The sequence below is a fragment of the Lolium rigidum genome, chromosome 3 (genome assembly GCF_022539505.1).
Source record: "Lolium rigidum isolate FL_2022 chromosome 3, APGP_CSIRO_Lrig_0.1, whole genome shotgun sequence".
Lineage (NCBI taxonomy): Eukaryota > Viridiplantae > Streptophyta > Magnoliopsida > Poales > Poaceae > Lolium > Lolium rigidum.
Window position 1 is genome coordinate 17,126,204 of NC_061510.1, and position 16,618 is coordinate 17,142,821.

At 41.6% G+C, this 16,618-nt stretch overlaps 1 long non-coding RNA gene across 12 annotated transcripts; it reads left to right on the plus strand.

Annotated features, from left to right (window-relative positions):
- Positions 1-878: 878 nt before the first annotated feature.
- On the plus strand, positions 879-16,115 carry LOC124701227. Of its 12 annotated transcripts, none has more exons than XR_007001957.1 (16): positions 989-1,229; positions 2,678-2,746; positions 3,379-3,417; positions 3,510-3,834; positions 3,939-4,496; positions 5,695-5,865; positions 6,362-6,430; positions 6,506-6,883; positions 7,018-7,567; positions 9,779-9,994; positions 10,084-10,172; positions 11,423-11,527; positions 12,278-13,036; positions 14,056-14,258; positions 14,773-14,856; positions 15,520-16,115. It is a non-coding gene; the product is annotated as an uncharacterized LOC124701227 (long non-coding RNA). The 12 variants fall into 12 exon arrangements; XR_007001955.1 differs by having other exon boundaries at positions 14,056-14,208; XR_007001956.1 differs by having other exon boundaries at positions 990-1,229; positions 14,056-14,140.
- Positions 16,116-16,618: the final 503 nt, after the last annotated feature.

A 16,618-nucleotide genomic window follows, 5' to 3' on the forward strand; every position in this document is an offset into this window, starting at 1 on the left:
TTCTCGATGTGCGTAATTGCCCATTAATCCGGTATGGAGGTAGTACCCGAAAATCGCGGCAATAAACCTCACCAATTATTAAATTTGTGATGATGCCGAGGCAGCTCCTAGTTTTACGGAGTAATAATAGTCTCTATAAACAAGGAAGAGTAATAATTATTTTAAGAGGGAAGGCAATTAAAAGTCAATTACGTATCAGATTGGCTACTAACCAATCATCTTCATCGCAACATTGAGAAGGCAAAACGCACTCACGCATAGCACGCCATCGATTTGCCGCCGCTCACCCAACCTCGCTGCTCTGCGGCCGCCTGCCGGCCACACCACCCAGCTCCCACGCCGCCGGCAACCCTCACCCTCCCAGCTCCCTCGCCGCCGGAAACCCTCACCCTCCCAACTCCCTCGCTGCCGGAAACCCTCACCCACCCAACTCCTCTCCGCCGCCGGAAACCCTCTCCCACCCAATCCTCTCCGCCCCCAGATTCTCGCGCGGCCGCCGTGCCGTAGACGTCGGCATCAAGAACCTCCGCCCAATGATGCTCCTCGCCATCCGGAGCGCCTGGAGCTGGGCGCCGCGCCCCCGTCCAGCCACAACCTGATGTCGTGGCGCCTCCCGTCGACCTGGTATTCCGGTCCCTCTCCGCCGCCCTCACTCCCTGCCTCGACGCAGCAGTCGTGGGCGACGGCCCAAGCAGCAGAGGCCGGCGCATGAGGTGGAGGACCTCCTCCATAGCGTCCGTCTCCAGCCACCGCGCAGCTCGCCCCGGGGACACAAGGAGGCGCAGAGATGGCGGTAACCTTCCCGGAGACGCGCGCGGCCGCCGGCGACCTCCCGTACGACCGCCCCGATCTGCGGCCGCCGGCGACGTCCCCGATCCCCTGCTGCCGGAGACCACTCCGTCGTCCCTCTGCCGTCGGCCACCTCCCCAGCTCGCAGCTGCCCACTGAAGGTCTATCACCAATTTTTTCCTGCTTCACTTGCCATTTTACCTTCAGATTTGGGTACCGCGCGCGTGTGTGATGGTAACAGCATTGTTTTGTCCCTGCACACTTGTAGACAAACGTTTTTTGGATAACATCCTTGGGCAATTGTTCCGTGATCTTGCCGGCACCAACAGTGTGCAGCCCTCCTGCTCAAGCCTGCCGGTTGCCCATGCCGACTAGCCAATTGCCCAAGGATGACGCTGGTTCGTTGTCTTCGCTGTGGTGTTTCTGCCATAGGGAGGGAGGTATAAATCTCTCATGTGTCAAGTGTTGTCATGCGTGTCTCGATGTTTGTTCTGGCAAAGCACCCAATGGATCATATCCTGATTGACTAGCACTGCAGCCAGAAACCATCGATTGAACATGTTTTGTTTGTAGTATTAGTCGACCATGTCCTGATTCTAGAAAATGTGTGAGATGTCAGTGGTCTAGAAAGCGCTGATGTGTATGCATGGTCCCATGTGTAGTTCTTTCGTGTGAATATGATAGGAAAATATTAATTCAGAGCTGGTGTTGCAATTTCATTCCAATGCGTACTTGTAGTATACATGATATGAATAGCCAGGGGAGATATTTGCGTATTGATCTTCAAAAGAGGCGTGCATTTGCATTCGAGGGATAACTCGTCTGTAGATGTTTTCTAGGTAATGATTCTTTAAGGAGGAGCCAAGTTGGCAACATATGTAGTGATCTTGCAGTTTGATGGGTTGCCTCTATATAATACGCATATAGATGATGCTCGATTGCAGTATTAGGAAAATAATAATAACGCCTAAATGCCTCCTATGGATGTGAAGCTAAATACTGACTTTTTTACATCGACTGTATTGTTTCTCACTTAATAGCGTCTCTGAAGAAAATAAGTCTCTGCGCTGTTCAAGGTTGCTGAACCGATGGGTTTACCAAGTTTTACCATCTCTCACTTGTTTCGAAACAAGCAAGTAAACAAGCAATACAGGAGTGCGGAAAATACAAAACTGTTGCATCTTGTAAAGATCTGCTTATCTTTAGTTTCTTATGATTTGAAGCATAGCCTCTATATAATACGCATATAGATGCTCCATTCCAGTCTTAGGAAAATAATAATAAGTCTCGAATCCCTCCTATGCTTGTCAAGCTAAATACTGACCTTTTACATCGATTGTGTTGTTTCCCACTTAATAGCATCTCTGAAGCAAATAAGTCTCTGTGCATTTCATGGTTGCTGAATTGATGTGCTTACCAAATTTTACCATCTCTCACTTGTTTCGAAGCAAGCAAACAAGCAGTGCTAATACATGGGTGCGGAAATGCAGAACTGTTGCATCTTGTAAAATTCTGCTTATCTTTATTTCCTTCTGACTTGCCGCATATATACATGTAAGTTTGTATAATACAAAGTTAAACACAATTCAATACTATCTTTGTAGGATCGTAGTTTTAGTACTAACTCTCACCTGTTTCAATGCAAAAAAAGAACTCATGGTCTTATGATAATGAGCACGAGTACAAGGCTTATGAAGCCGCAATCTGTTATGCGACCTTTACTTTCTATTGTTTTGAAATATATCTGTTTGGGCTCACATGATTTACATCGAATGCCTTTTTTCCTTCTGTTTTAATATACCATAATAGATTTTTTTTTGTAGTGTTCACAAAAGGCCTTTCTAGTATTGAGATTCTGAATGTTGTCAACTAACACTTTCCATTGCAGGACTTGGAGGAGGAACACATTGTGGACCTTGCTTTGTTAGATCCATCATCGTCCGCTAACTCCATGGAAGTAATTGCTCTTTCTATTCCCTTTATTTTGTTATGAGCACTCATGCAACATTTTTCAAGTTCCTTCACTCTAGTTAAATACTAATAAGGCCTGAATCCCTCCCAGGCATGTCTAGCTAAATACTGACTTTTTACATGTGTTGTTTCTCACTTAACTTAATAGCGCCTCTGAATGAAAACAAGTCTCTCCGCTGTTTAAGGTTGCTGAATCGATGTGCTTACCAAGTTTTACCATCTCTCACTTGTTTGAAGCAAGCAAACAATCAGTGCTAGTACAGGAGTGCGGAAAATGCAGAACCGTTGCATCTTGTAAAAATCTGCTTATCTTTCATTTCTTCTGATTTGAAGCATATACATGTACTATCTCTCAGCTGTTTCAAAGCAAACAAATAACTCACGGTCTCATGATAATGAGTGCGAGTACAAGGCTTAGGAAAACAGAATCTGATCTGCGACCTTTACTTTCTTTTGTTTTGAAATATATCCGTTTAGGCTCATATGATTTACATCTAATTCCTTTTTTTGCTTCTGTTTTAATATACCATCATAGAAAAATTTGTAATGTTTACAAATTCTGAAGGCCTTTGTAGTTTTGAAATTCAGAATATTGTCAACTAACACTTTCCATTGCAGGACTTGGAGGAGGAACACATTGAGGATACATCCATGGAAGTAATTGCTCTCTCTATTCCCTTTATTCTGTTGTGAGCACTCATGCAATATTTTTCAAGTTCTAGGTACTAAATATTATAGTTTTGTTGCAGGAGATCTTACTGAAAGTTCAAACTGAACAAATCATTGCATGCCGGGTGCTGAGAAGCAAGAGTCCAACGGCGGTTCAAGACGGGGTTGCTGCTGCTGCTGCTGCCGTGTTGGTCGACATACGCAGCCAGCTCGGCCATCAACACTGGCATGTACAAGATACAAGACACCATTGTTGGTAGATCTGTGTGAGTTGAGTGTATCTCTGCACTGTAGCTTCCTAGCAGTTTAGTTAACGCAGCCGAAAGAGCAGCAGGCAGCGGTGTCCTCGGCGACACGCTGATATTTGAAATGGTATCCACCAATATGACGACGACTTTCTCGTAGGTAAGGCATGTCTCATCTTTTTTTAGTACTGTAGACAAATAGCTTGCAATTTCCTTGACTTTGGATTGTTGTTTTCTCACAAAACAATTTTGCATCTTTTGCAGATCCCTCTCACCGCATCTCTCCCTCAATCCCCTATCTCCACTCAATTTGCTGAGACGGCTGCAGCCGCTTGTTGCTGCTCCCCGCAGCTCACCCCACCCCATCACACCCACCCAACTCCCTCGCCACCAGACACCCACACCCACCCAATCCTCTAAGCCCCCTGAGTCACACGCGCCCGCCATGCCCTAGACATCGGCATCAAATACCTATGCCCGTTGTTGGTCCTCGCCATCCGGAGCACCTGGAGATGGGCGCCCCCGTCACGCCCGCCATGTTGCCTCCTGTTGACCCGGGCTGCCAGTGCCCCTTCGCCTCCCTCCCTGCCTCAATGCACCAGTCGCGGGCAACAACACAAGCAGCAGTCTAGACCGGCACTGCATGTGGAGGACCTCCTCTACGCCGTCCGCGTCCTGCCTTCATGTAGCTGCAGCCGTTGTTGGCGACCTTCTAGAAAACTTCCACGAGTTGCGGCCGCCAGCGACGTCCACACCCTTTTACTGCCTTGATACCACTCCTTCCCGCTGCCATTGGCCACATCCCAAACTTGCAGCTGCTAGGTGATCTCCCTCTCCTCCTCCCCCTACCCCTCCAAGCATTCCTTGTAAATTTTGTTTCTTTTTATTTATCAAGTTGATGCAATCAACTGGCCACTGCTAGCTTGCGAGGCAGTGCGATGTACAATGGTCGTGCATGGCGTTTCTTCCCTGCTGGCTAGTGAATGTGTCCAATTGTCGATGGATTTATGATACTATTTGCTTCTGATTGTTGTATAGAAAATGAAAATGCGTTTCTACTATATGAATTAACCTGATTGAACAAAATGCACTTCAGCTCTTATGCAATACCTAGTTTTTAATTTTGTTACCATTTCAGTTCCCTAATTACGGACATGTCTAGGTAAATAGTTTTGGAGCTTATACTCCCACCGGAAGAAAACATTACAGTAGTTGTATGGATGTCGGTATGCTGTATCTATGTTGTGATAGTGTTAGGAGTTGGTGCTAATGGTTGCACGTTCTGATGATTAAGTGGATTAGTCCACCAATGTACAGGGAAACCACTCAATTATTTTTGCAAGAGCTCGGAACAAGAGGGAAATGAAGGATGTTGTACAATATGATGTGATGGCTGATTCTGTATTTGCATTACAGCTTAGAATGCAAATTGTGTTTGTTGTCAGTTGCTCTCTACTCCGTCAGATCATATTGCCAATTATATATCTTTATCGTGCTAATTAGTGCAGTTGATCATTTTGTCTAGCTTCTTGGCATATATTTTACTGTTGTTGATTTTTGTCAAGTGTTCAAAACTAATCAACTTGAGTATTTCAAGGAACAGTAAAATAATGAGTTTTCTCTCTAACCCTTGGTCGACTGCCCCATATTCCTTCTTGTGGCTTTGGATACTTTTCAAACACTATAGGTATATCTAGAGCTCCACATTATAATTTCAAACCTGAAACCTTTACATGACTGATAGTGTGGACCCATCAGTTACTTTTCTTTACCAATTGTTATCAACTCGTGAGAGTGCTCGCACTATAGATGCGCACCTTGGGGTATATGAACTAGTAACTTGCAAAAAATGTATGATTGGTGTACTGTGTAGGTGTGATTAGACCAGATTTCAGAATTTAAATCTTGGAACCGATTCAATTTGAGTATGGTTGGTATACAGTGAATGTCTTTTCTTAGGTGCTCATTTTTTGATTATGTTCATCTGTTGTTTTCTAACAGCTTTACTTTGTTCCAGCAGTCTCGCAACTAAATATATCAGCCATGTGCAAGGAGAAGACTCACATTAACAACGTGGCCATTTGCCATGTTGACTCTGGCAAGTCGACCACCATTGGCCATCTAAGAAGGAAGCCATTGAGACCCGCCCTCTCCGCACGTTCACTCTTGGAGTGAAGCAGCTTCTACAAAGGTATAGTTGCTATTCATAAACCCCATGCTATTTTGCCGAGTAATGTTTAGTCGCATGTATCTGTTCATCATTTCTGCTACGTTTCTCACTTTCTTATGAACATTGAGGAAATTTGGCAATATACATGAAGACTTCCTTACAGAAAGACAGTGACTGAATTCATGTAGTACATCTTCCTATCTTTCTTGCATCTTACATTGGATTGGAAGTTTAGAGTGTTTTCCTTGTTCGTTAACATTGAATGACAAGAGTTGCAAGGTGCCCAGTTGAACAATTAATTCGTGATAAAGAAAATGTTAATGAGTGCGAGTACAAGGCTTAGGAAGTTTGAATCTGTTCCATGACCTTTATTTTCTTTTGTTTTGAAATATATCCATTCACACCTTTTTTCTTCTATTTTAATATACCATAATAAAAAAATGTAAAGTTTACAAATTTCTGAAGGCCTTTCTAGTTTGAAGGTCTGAATTTTGTTAACTAATACTTTCCATTGCAGGACTTGGAGGAGGAACACATTGAGGACCTTAATTTGTTAGATGCATCATCGTCCACTATGTCCATGGAAGTTACTGCTCTCTCTATTCCCTTTATTACAACATTTTTGAAGTTTTGAGTACTAAAATTTATAGTTTTGTTGCAGGATCCTATTGTAAGTTCAAACTGAACAAAGCTTTGCATGCCGGTTGCTGAGAAGCAAGAGTCCAATGGCGGTACAAGACGGTGTTGCTGCTGATGCCGCTGAGTTGGTCGGCACATGTGGCCAGCTCGGCCATCAACAGTGGCGACGGCGGGATGAGGACTTTGAGAATGTGAAGTGCAGTTGCAAGCCGCTGGAGCTGTCATGTACAAGATTGAAGACACCATTGTTGGTAGATCTGTGTGAATTGAGTGTATCTGTGCACTATAGCTTCCTAACAGTTTAGTTAACACAGCTGAAAGAGCAGCAGGCAGCGGTGTCCTCAGTGACACGCTGATAGTTGAAATGGTATCCACCAATATGACGACGGCCTTCTCGTAGGTAAGGCATGGCTCCTCCTTTTTTTTAGTTCTACACTATGCGTTTGATGCAAATTACTACTGTAAACAAATAGCATGCAATTCCTTGACTCTGGATTGTTGTTTTCTGACAATTTGTTTTTGCATCCTTTGCAGATCGCTCTCACCGCATCTCTCCCTCAATCCCTTTTCTCCACTCAATTTGCCAACAAAGAAGCAACCGCTCGTTGTTGCTCCCCGCTGCTCACCTCACCTTGCCGCTCTGCGGCCGGCCACCCCACCCCACCGACCCAACTCCCTTGCCACCGGACACCCCACCCACTCAATCCTCTAATCGCCATGATTCCTGTGCGCCTGCCATGCCTAGATGTCAGCGTCAAGAACCTTCACTTGGTGTTGGTCCTCGCCATACAGAGCGCTTGAAGCTGGGCGCCCCGTCCTGGAATGACCTGGGCTGGGCGCTCCTGTTGACCTGGGCTGCCGGTGCCCCTTTGCCTTCCTCCCTGCCCTAATGCACCAGTCGTGAGTAGCGACATAAGCAGTAGTCGAGACTGGCACTGGATGTGGAGGACCTCCTTCACGGCATCGGCGGACGTCTGAAAAACCTCCCCGAGCTGTGGCCGCCAGCGACGTCCGCGGCCTGCTGCTGCCTTGCGACCACTCCTTCCGTCCGATGTTGGCCACATCCCGAACTTGCAGCTGCTAGGTGATCTCCCTCTCCTCCTCCTTCTCCTCCTCCTCCCCCCTCCATGCATTCCTTGTAAATTCCGTTTCTTTTTATTTGTCATGTTGATGCATTCAACTGGCCATTGCTAGCTGCGAGGCAGTACGATGTGCAATGGCTGTGCATGTCATTTCTTCGCTGCGGGCCATTTTCGATGAATTTATGATCATGGCTTGCTTCTGATTGTTGTATAGAAAATGGAAAGGGGTTGCTACTGAATGAATGAACCTGATTGAATAAAATGCACTTCAGCTCTTATGCAACACCTAGTTTTTAATTTTGGTTACCATTTTAGTTCTCTAACTACGGACATGTCCAGATAAATAGCTTTGGATCTTATACTCTCACAACAAGAAAAAATTCCAGCAGTTTTATGGATGTTGGTATGTTGTATCTATGTTGTGATAGTGTTAGGGCTTAGTGCTAATGCTTGCATGGTCTGATGATTAAGTGGATTAGTCAACCAACCTACTGGGGAAAGCACTCAATTATTTTTGCAAGAGCACTCAGAACAAGAGAGAAAAAGAAGGATATTGTACAGTATGATGTGATGGTTGATTCCGTATTTGCATTATAGCATAGAATGCTTATTATGTTTGTTGTCAGTTATCTCTACTCTATTGGATCACATTGCCAATTATATATCTCTTGTTGACCATGCTAATTAGTTGTGCAGTTGATCATTTTGTCTAGCTTCTTATCATATATTTTACTGGTGTTGATTTTTGTCAAGTGTGCAAAACTAATAGATGTGAGTATTTCAAGAAACAGTAAAAGCGTCAAAAGTAATCTTTTTTATGGTCCTATTATGAGTCCTTAGCTCTTACTGAGGCTGCATTCTGCATGTGTCTAAGGTAGTGGAACTGGAGCAGTTTGCCCGTGACATGGCATTGAGGGTGGCTTGTCCACCAGATCAGGCCGAACATGCTTTTTTTGAGCATGTGCTTGGTCTTTGATGACCTGAGATGCTTCTCTGATGTGAATATGTGCCGATCAAGATTACTAGTGTTAAGAGTCATACATCCATTTTGTGCAAAGCTGATCCATTGTTGTTGGCTCCGGCATGCTGAAACCTGGAAAGATTCAGAATGTGGTGTGCACTTGTGCTGTTTTGGATCAGGTTAAGAGTTGAGGTAGTGACCTGGGTTCAGGTGCATTTTCTCCTGCGTTTTATGTACGTGGAAATTATTATCTCCGGCGTTTGAAAATATTGAAATTCTGTGAACAATTATAATTTTATATGTTGTGCTAATCTGTACATTGGTACGTGTGTAGCATAGTTGGCTCTAATCTCATCTAATCTAACTAAATGAAGAGTAAATGACTACTTCGCACTGTAAGATAAATATAGAGGTGATCTAGTTAGTTTCTTTGGTTCTTTTATTTGTAGAGATTATTACCATAGGTATCAGCTCAAACCGTTGAAATAGCCAAAGCTAAAATGAGTTTCAGGTTTACATTGTCAGGGAAGATTCCCCTGTCACAGTTTGGCAAGGAAGAGTGCCACATCCTTGTCCTTCGTGCTTTCTGATTTGTGTTGATAATAGCAGACTTGATGGAACTGAAAGTGCTTTTTTAGTTTAACACTGAGCCAAATGTACAGGTTTTATTGTTGTACTTTCTCTTAGTGGATGCTATTATTAACCTAAATAGAAATCAATGCCTATGAACCAAGCATGCATAGTATCTATTTAGTTTTTGTGTTTCACGTTATGATACCAAGTATTGGAATCATAATATTAGTTGTGCAAGATAAACACAATAATTAATTGTGGTGAGTCAATTCAAAAGCAAATGATCGTTATTTTTATGGGAAATTAGAATTCCACAATGACAGTACTGTCTTGTTGTCTAGTTGTTGATTATTCATTACCTCTGGTTTGTTGGTGGATTTTTTCTATAGCATGTGTAGGTATTGTTGTGTTCTTGTGATGTTTATTTAAATCTGATAAGGATATATACTTGTTTGAGATTTAAATTCCACAGTGCATATGTAGTGCAGTATTTAAATTTACGAAAGATGTGTTTTCTTACACATTGAGTTGGTCTATGTTCTATTCATTTAGGTGTGTGGGTGGTCCATGTTTTTGATTCATAATTGACTAACAGTAATGCATTTTCATGAATTCTAGTTTCTCCCAATGTTTATGTTTGTTTACTCGGTTTGATCTCTGTTTGTTATCCTGATTGCAGCGGGCTACGCGAGGATGATGTGTATATCTCCTCCCTAGCAAGGTTGAACCAGGCCCCATCTACCTGCTCAACACTGGTGCCAAGGAGAAGCCCCTGCATGAACATGAACATCAAGACCATTGTTCACTGTATGAATCAACCAGCCCTTCTTCCTTTTCCCCGTTGATGGTCGTCCAAGATAAGACCCGACTCTCCTGATCGATGCCTTGGTTGTCGGTAATAAGACCTATCTCTTTCTCTTGTTTCTTCAAATTGTGTTCCTTGTAACTGCATATCAACCTGATCTGGTTCGTATGCTTCTATAGAAATATCTGGCCGCTGTAGTATCGGGGTAGTGTGGTTGGGCATATCTAGGCTGGATACGTAAGAACGAGGCAACATCCAAGGCACATCGGTAAGCCCGTTCTCTTCTGACAAGGCTGGATTCGATTAAGTCACTGCGATGTGGATTTGTACTGTTTTCTGGCGCGACACTTTGTTTTGCTGCTAGTCTATGTAGTATGCTCATCTTGAATTTGTCATCCTCATCTTGTCCTGCTGGTTAAGGAAGCAGGATGCAGTCTGCATAACAGAGTATACAGTTTGTGTATCACAACTGTATGTGTGATCTCAACTCTGTTCTGGTATAGACTACTTGTACTTTCTAGGCAGACACGCAAGTTGTTCCTTACCCGAGTTGATTTTTTTTACTTGTATCTAGTTTATATTATAAGTCCTTTCACTTAATGTTTGTGATGAATTCATAAGACTGCTACATGTATATAGTTATGAACAATATACATTAGCTAATGTCGTTCTTGCAGTTTGCTTGTCCTCGGGATGTATATGCACACCATCTGTGTTTCAAACTTTTTCTGAAACGAAATAGAAATGTTCACACCATTTGTGGCAAAATAATGTTACGCATTTAAACGAATTGGCAACAACCTCCTTTTACCTATGAGCAGACTCGGGTCAGCATTTATATTGTTTTATTCATCTTACATATTGCAAAACATTAGGCACCACAAACTTAGGAGGAATTTGTCCTTCATTCGTCTAGGTTGAATTTACTGAAATCCATTCTCAAGTGGGAGTCTTATTTGCTTCATTTTTTTGCGTGGGTCTATTGAGTTGGAGGAACCGCATGACATTGACAGTGTATGTGCAAGTTTGGAACCATACAACATCATACAGCGATACATTAGAACAACACTTTGTTTGTTTGATTTCCTTCTTGCCACCTCTCTGCTTGTTTTGATGTTGATTATGTGCAAGGTCTTATAAATCTAGCGGTTATATCGAGATCTGTACTATCAACCCTCAGAATTTTTTGTACCATCTTGACACATTAAATATTTGTGGTATTTAATTGGTACTGGTGACATAAATCTGTTTTCTCTTGTTGACTACTCCCTCCGTAAAAAAGTAAGCGACTCAACTATGTCTATATGTGGTTATATATAGACGTGTTGTTAGTGTGTAGATACATCCGTATCTAGAAAAAGTTGAGTCACTAATTTTTGGAGGGAGGGAGTAATTGTCTTAAGTGGCTGGGTGCCATATATATTTTGTAACTACTGAATTCTGCAATTGTGGGTACAGTAGTTGTATTATTGCTCCGCTTCAGCCACTTACTTTACGTGTATCCTTTTACTATTTCAGACTAGAGGGGATCACAATGTCATGCCTTTTTGGTGGACAATGTTCATTTGCTCCTGAGTGATGACCCGTTGCTTTTTCCTCACCATGATGTCAAGCTTCCTGAATGTATCTACTTATCCTTGTAACTGGACCGTGTTGCACTTCTCTAGTACTTTCTAATACTATCTTATCATTGTGTTTTGGGTTTGCTATATGTCTCTTCTTGCTGCACATACTCACGAACAATGGACTGGTATTTCATTTTTTTAATCCACAAATGTCACCTAGTTAGTAGTTAGGGATATATTTATGTTGGTTTTGAGGAATATGTTTATTTTTGAGCTTGTTACATGATTGTTGTGCTGCACCTAATCACTATCCGTGGTTGGACAATGGATGGGTGTTCGATTTTTTAACGCTTGATACATTAGATCTAGTCAGCACTCAATAGTCAGCCGATACTCTAATTTCACATATTAGTCTGTCTAATTTCACGGCAAGGTACTAGTACTAGATGGTCTGCATGCATCTTTGAAAACTGCTACTAGACAAAATCAATGTCTTATTAGCTTTAATCTAGGAATGTTCTTATATCTTTCGATATTGTGAGAAAAATAAGCTTTCAATGAAGTAATCTCTTAAAGCATATAAACTTCCTAGTTTCTACAAAAGATTGCAAACTATTGTTTGTATTTTGTACTGCTTTCTTTTGTCAGTTTTATTGCATGGAAAATCAGTCTATTTTCTTCTTGTGCACTTAATGTATTTTATCCTGTTGCACATAGAATTCTTGCTTCCGTAGATAACTTGGTTTGCTATAATATATGCTTAACAAATACTCCGGTTTTCTTAATATTCATAGTTCTGCAACTACAGATTCTGATTGCTACGTCCACCGTCTGATGTGGGATGTGCAAGTAGCACACTGGCCAGCTAGGCCGATTGGAGCAGCAGGGGCATTGCATCTCACCGGCCTGTGGTGACCGCAGCAGCCCTCTTGTTGTTGTCGATGCTGGATGGTGTCCTCTTGCTTGGACATAGTTGGTAACCCCAGCATGCTGCTGCTCCCTGTGTTCATCGAGTATGGCACTAGCTTACAGGTCATGTTCTTATCAGTTTCTCGTGATAATATTTACATTGGCATAGAAATATTCTTTGACAATGAACTTCTTGAAACGATACTTAGTGGTTTCATCATATTTGTAGGAATCAGTTACTTTTTTGAATTTATAGTAGCTACTGTTTTTTTTACAAAGCGACTTATGCATCATCGAGTTATTTTGGTACCATTTATTGATTTGATATTTGTTGATATATTCACTTATTAGTTGTCGTGATCTTCTGAATCTTACAAAAGTTTTTAATATTCAGAGTTGATATGTGCTGCAGTCCCTCACCAACAACCTCTGCCACACACAAGTCTTTTCCAGTTCTTTCCTATCCTGTTTTAGATAGATGAATGTGTGTTTTCTTCTTTGTTGTTGTGCTAAAAACGAGGACTAAATAGCAAGCAAGTTGTGACCAATAGCTACACTACTTGGAACTGGAGGTCCTAGGGTCAACAGAGGCATGCCTTAGTCTCCTCATCTGGCAGATGCTTCTCCCTTTTTGATGATAATGATCAGTTGCACAATGGTAAGTTTTCTCTAGCTTATGAAAGCCACTTTGAACACATGTTGTATCTCATTTACTAGGTGTTGATTTACTTGCTGTCACTTGTTTGTAACTTGGTGTTGACACGGCTAAGGATGTCTACTGGGTGTCCCCAATGATAACAATGCGCCAGCAGTATTATCCTTTTTATTGTTGGTATGCGACCTGGTATGTTGTCCTGCTTAGGCTGTTTGCTGAATGTTCAGTGAAATGTTTAGACAGAAAGAGAATGTTGGCTGAAATGCTTAGACAGAAAGATCTGTTTTATAGCATGGCGTGTTCTCTACACCTTGGTAGTTTTCAAAATATATATATTTGATGTGTCATCAGGATGTCCAAAAACCACCAAAAGCTCATGCCAAAATTTAGTGAAGTTCAATTGGTTATCTAGGCTAACTAGTACTTTTGTTTTTTATTGAGAATTGTTGAACTTCACTAGCTAAAATAAACAATTCCATGGGCCAACTAGCTAGCTCATTTGCAGTAAGTGCGGGGGAAGATTCGACCAGTAGTTTGAGCATGCTATTTTATTTAGAGTGTTGGTACTGCTTAGTTGTGTGTTACTGAATCAGACAGATGGAATATGGTTGTTGCCATTTTGCTGACCTATTTCTACCAGACCTTGTATGTTGAATATATTGTTAATTCATAGCTATTTTCTGGGGCAATGCGGCGCTAGCTGGCTCATTATTACCTTGATGCACTATTGCACTAGCTGGGCTTGGCGGTCAGTGCGCCTTTCTTATATTGGTTTACAACTTGGTTTTGTTTGGCAAGATCTTTCTTTTTTTTGAATTGTTGAGTGTTAGTACACTCATAGGCAGCAATAACATTATGTATATAGGAAGCTACACATACCCATTTATATTTATTGCTAGTACTATCATTTTGTTTAGTGGGTACCAACTAATTATCATCCTAGTTTCATTCCTTGAGCTGCACAAACATAAAAAAGCTTTATCCTGCAACTAATTTTCAATTGATGGGACCCGTGGACTCAGCGTGGACTTCTTGCAGCAGCAACGCATGCAGCTGTAGCAGCAGTAGCAGCGCGAGATTGACATCTTCCCACCACAAATTATCTAGGTGCAGCCCAACTCTGGGAAGGCTGCCAACAAGCATGTTGTAGCAATGTGGCAGCTGAAAAGCTCTAGGTCGTCTTGCTTTCATTGAAAATTCTTCATGCTTGAAATGTTCACTTTAGGTAGATACACTGCCATTACTTGTTGGCAACACACGATCACAAGTTAGCTTTTCTGTCTCTTATTGATGGAGTATCAAGCATACTTGATGCATACATGCCTTTCTGTGACTTCTTTCTAGCCAATTATTTTTGTCCAAATTATCGGAAATTTTTCATGTAAAATTATTGGAATTTTTTCTTGTAAAATTATTGGTAATGATGTTTCACAGTTCATGTTCTGTGATCAATTCATTCATTCAAATATACCGGCTGCCCCTTTCTTATTTTGGTTACTATTTTTTGTTCTTTTACAAGATTTATCTTTTGAAATGATGAATACTAGTAGCACTACATTTATAGGCAGCAGTAGCACTACATGTACCAATTTTTAAGTATTATTACTACTATGACAAGTTTTCCTTCTGAAATTATGCCGTTCGCAGACAGTAATTCACCAGTCACCATGCCTAGTTTTGCTTCGACATCTTACTGATTTTCTTTTATTATCTGGAAGTTAAGTAGTGTCTTTCCTCAGGTGAATCTTGGCAACTATTTGGCTTCAAGAATACAAAGCATGGGAAACTTTTTAAATGGCCTCTGCATTGTCTTCGAGGTTTAGGTAAGATCTCGGGTATCTCTTCTTTTTTCCTCTACGAGCTCTGTGATAATGTGGCTGTATTTACATCTTGATACTGTGGCTGTATTTACATCTTGGGTCTGGACTTGTCGTGTTGTTTTGGGGGCCTGAAATGACCAGCTCAAAGCTAGGCTAGCAAGCTGCATCTTATTAATCTCCTTGCCTTAAAAAACGCTTAGCTTATAATTACCACTAGCTGGCAACTCTCCTGCCAAAGTGCTATGAGCTAGCAGCAGATGTTACCGTAGAGGTAGCTCCATAATCAAGCTGTTAGATTGCCTTCCGCTTTTGCTAAAACTGAGCTAATTTTCTTGCCTGTCCTACTAGCTGTTGCTGCTAGTGTGTACTAGTAGAGGTAGCTCCAAGATCAATCAAACCCAACTTGATGATATCTTATTTAAAACTGAGGCCCTATATCTGGGAGCAGATTAAGTTTTGCTCAATTTTATTTTTCATCTGCATGCATGTGTCTTGGACTTTTGGCCAAATCGATTTGATGTTATCTTATTTGATGGGGAAGGAAATATGCATTTTTCATAGCTCCCTTTGCGTGAATATGAATGGATTGGATCTGTTTTGGTACAAAAATTGGAATGTATTTCTTGCTTGAATAATGATACCGCTGATGGCATGTGATGTTTCCAGGTGCCCTTTGTTTCTCATTGGTGTTGAAGGTTATGGGTAAAGGCAGTTTGATGTTCAGCTGGAGTATATCTATCCAATTTAATTTTCCGTCAAGGACCTCCAGAAATCCTTGAAGGCACTGACGGAGTGGTGGACAGTGAGGGCATAGACTCGTAGATGATGAGCAGTTGGCTGCACTACACCCCCTGCATAGTCATACAATTCGGTGAAGTATCTGAGCTCGGATGAGGGCGTGGAGGAAGAAGATTAGCTGGAGTTTGAAGAGAAGGATGAGTTTTAGTCATTTGTCTGTCTTCCCGGTCATGAGTTCTTGCTACTAGCTAGTGTCCTGTGTAATATAGTTGACTGCGAAAATGTTATGATTTATGTGTTTTTGCTGTGGCTGGGGCTATGTATGCATAGTGCCTTACTTAGGTTTCCACCATGTAGCTGGTGTGTGGCGATCTACTACGTACATGTAGATAGCGTGTGTGCGTGTGTAAAATCAAATAAATGCTTCTGTTATGCTGAAAGCTTTCAGCAATGCTTATTTGGTTCACTAAGGGTGATGTAACAATAGATATTTCAATGGTTTGAAGCAAAAAAAAAATGCATAAGAGTTTGAAGTAGATGACAATTAATCGTTATAGTCAAACCTACCCTTCCTTCTCTCTACAGTCTATTGTTGGAAACGAAAATATCTTGAGTTGATGGTTTGTATGTATGAACCTGATGGTGAGTATAATTCAACGTATAAGGAAAAGTACCTGCAGAAAACAAATCTAGCTGCATCAGTAGAAAATAAACAATAGAAAGAAGGTAGACTCAGATCCGATGAAATACACACCGGTTGAGGTTGGTTCTCGGGAACGGGTCACCTATCCGTGGGATCATGTATCTCAGTCTTTCCATCTTCAAGCATGCGATACATCTTGGAAAACAAGCAAGGAGTCATAATTTTCCATCCTACAAAATCAGATTGAACTATGTGCCGTGCGTCCAAATTTGCGCTAGCTAGTTACGGGGTCACTAGTGCTGCGGAAATTAACCATCAAATTTTAGGAATAGAATTTATCACGTTCCAGATTTTTTAGAGGAAACATTCACAATGGATGATTAG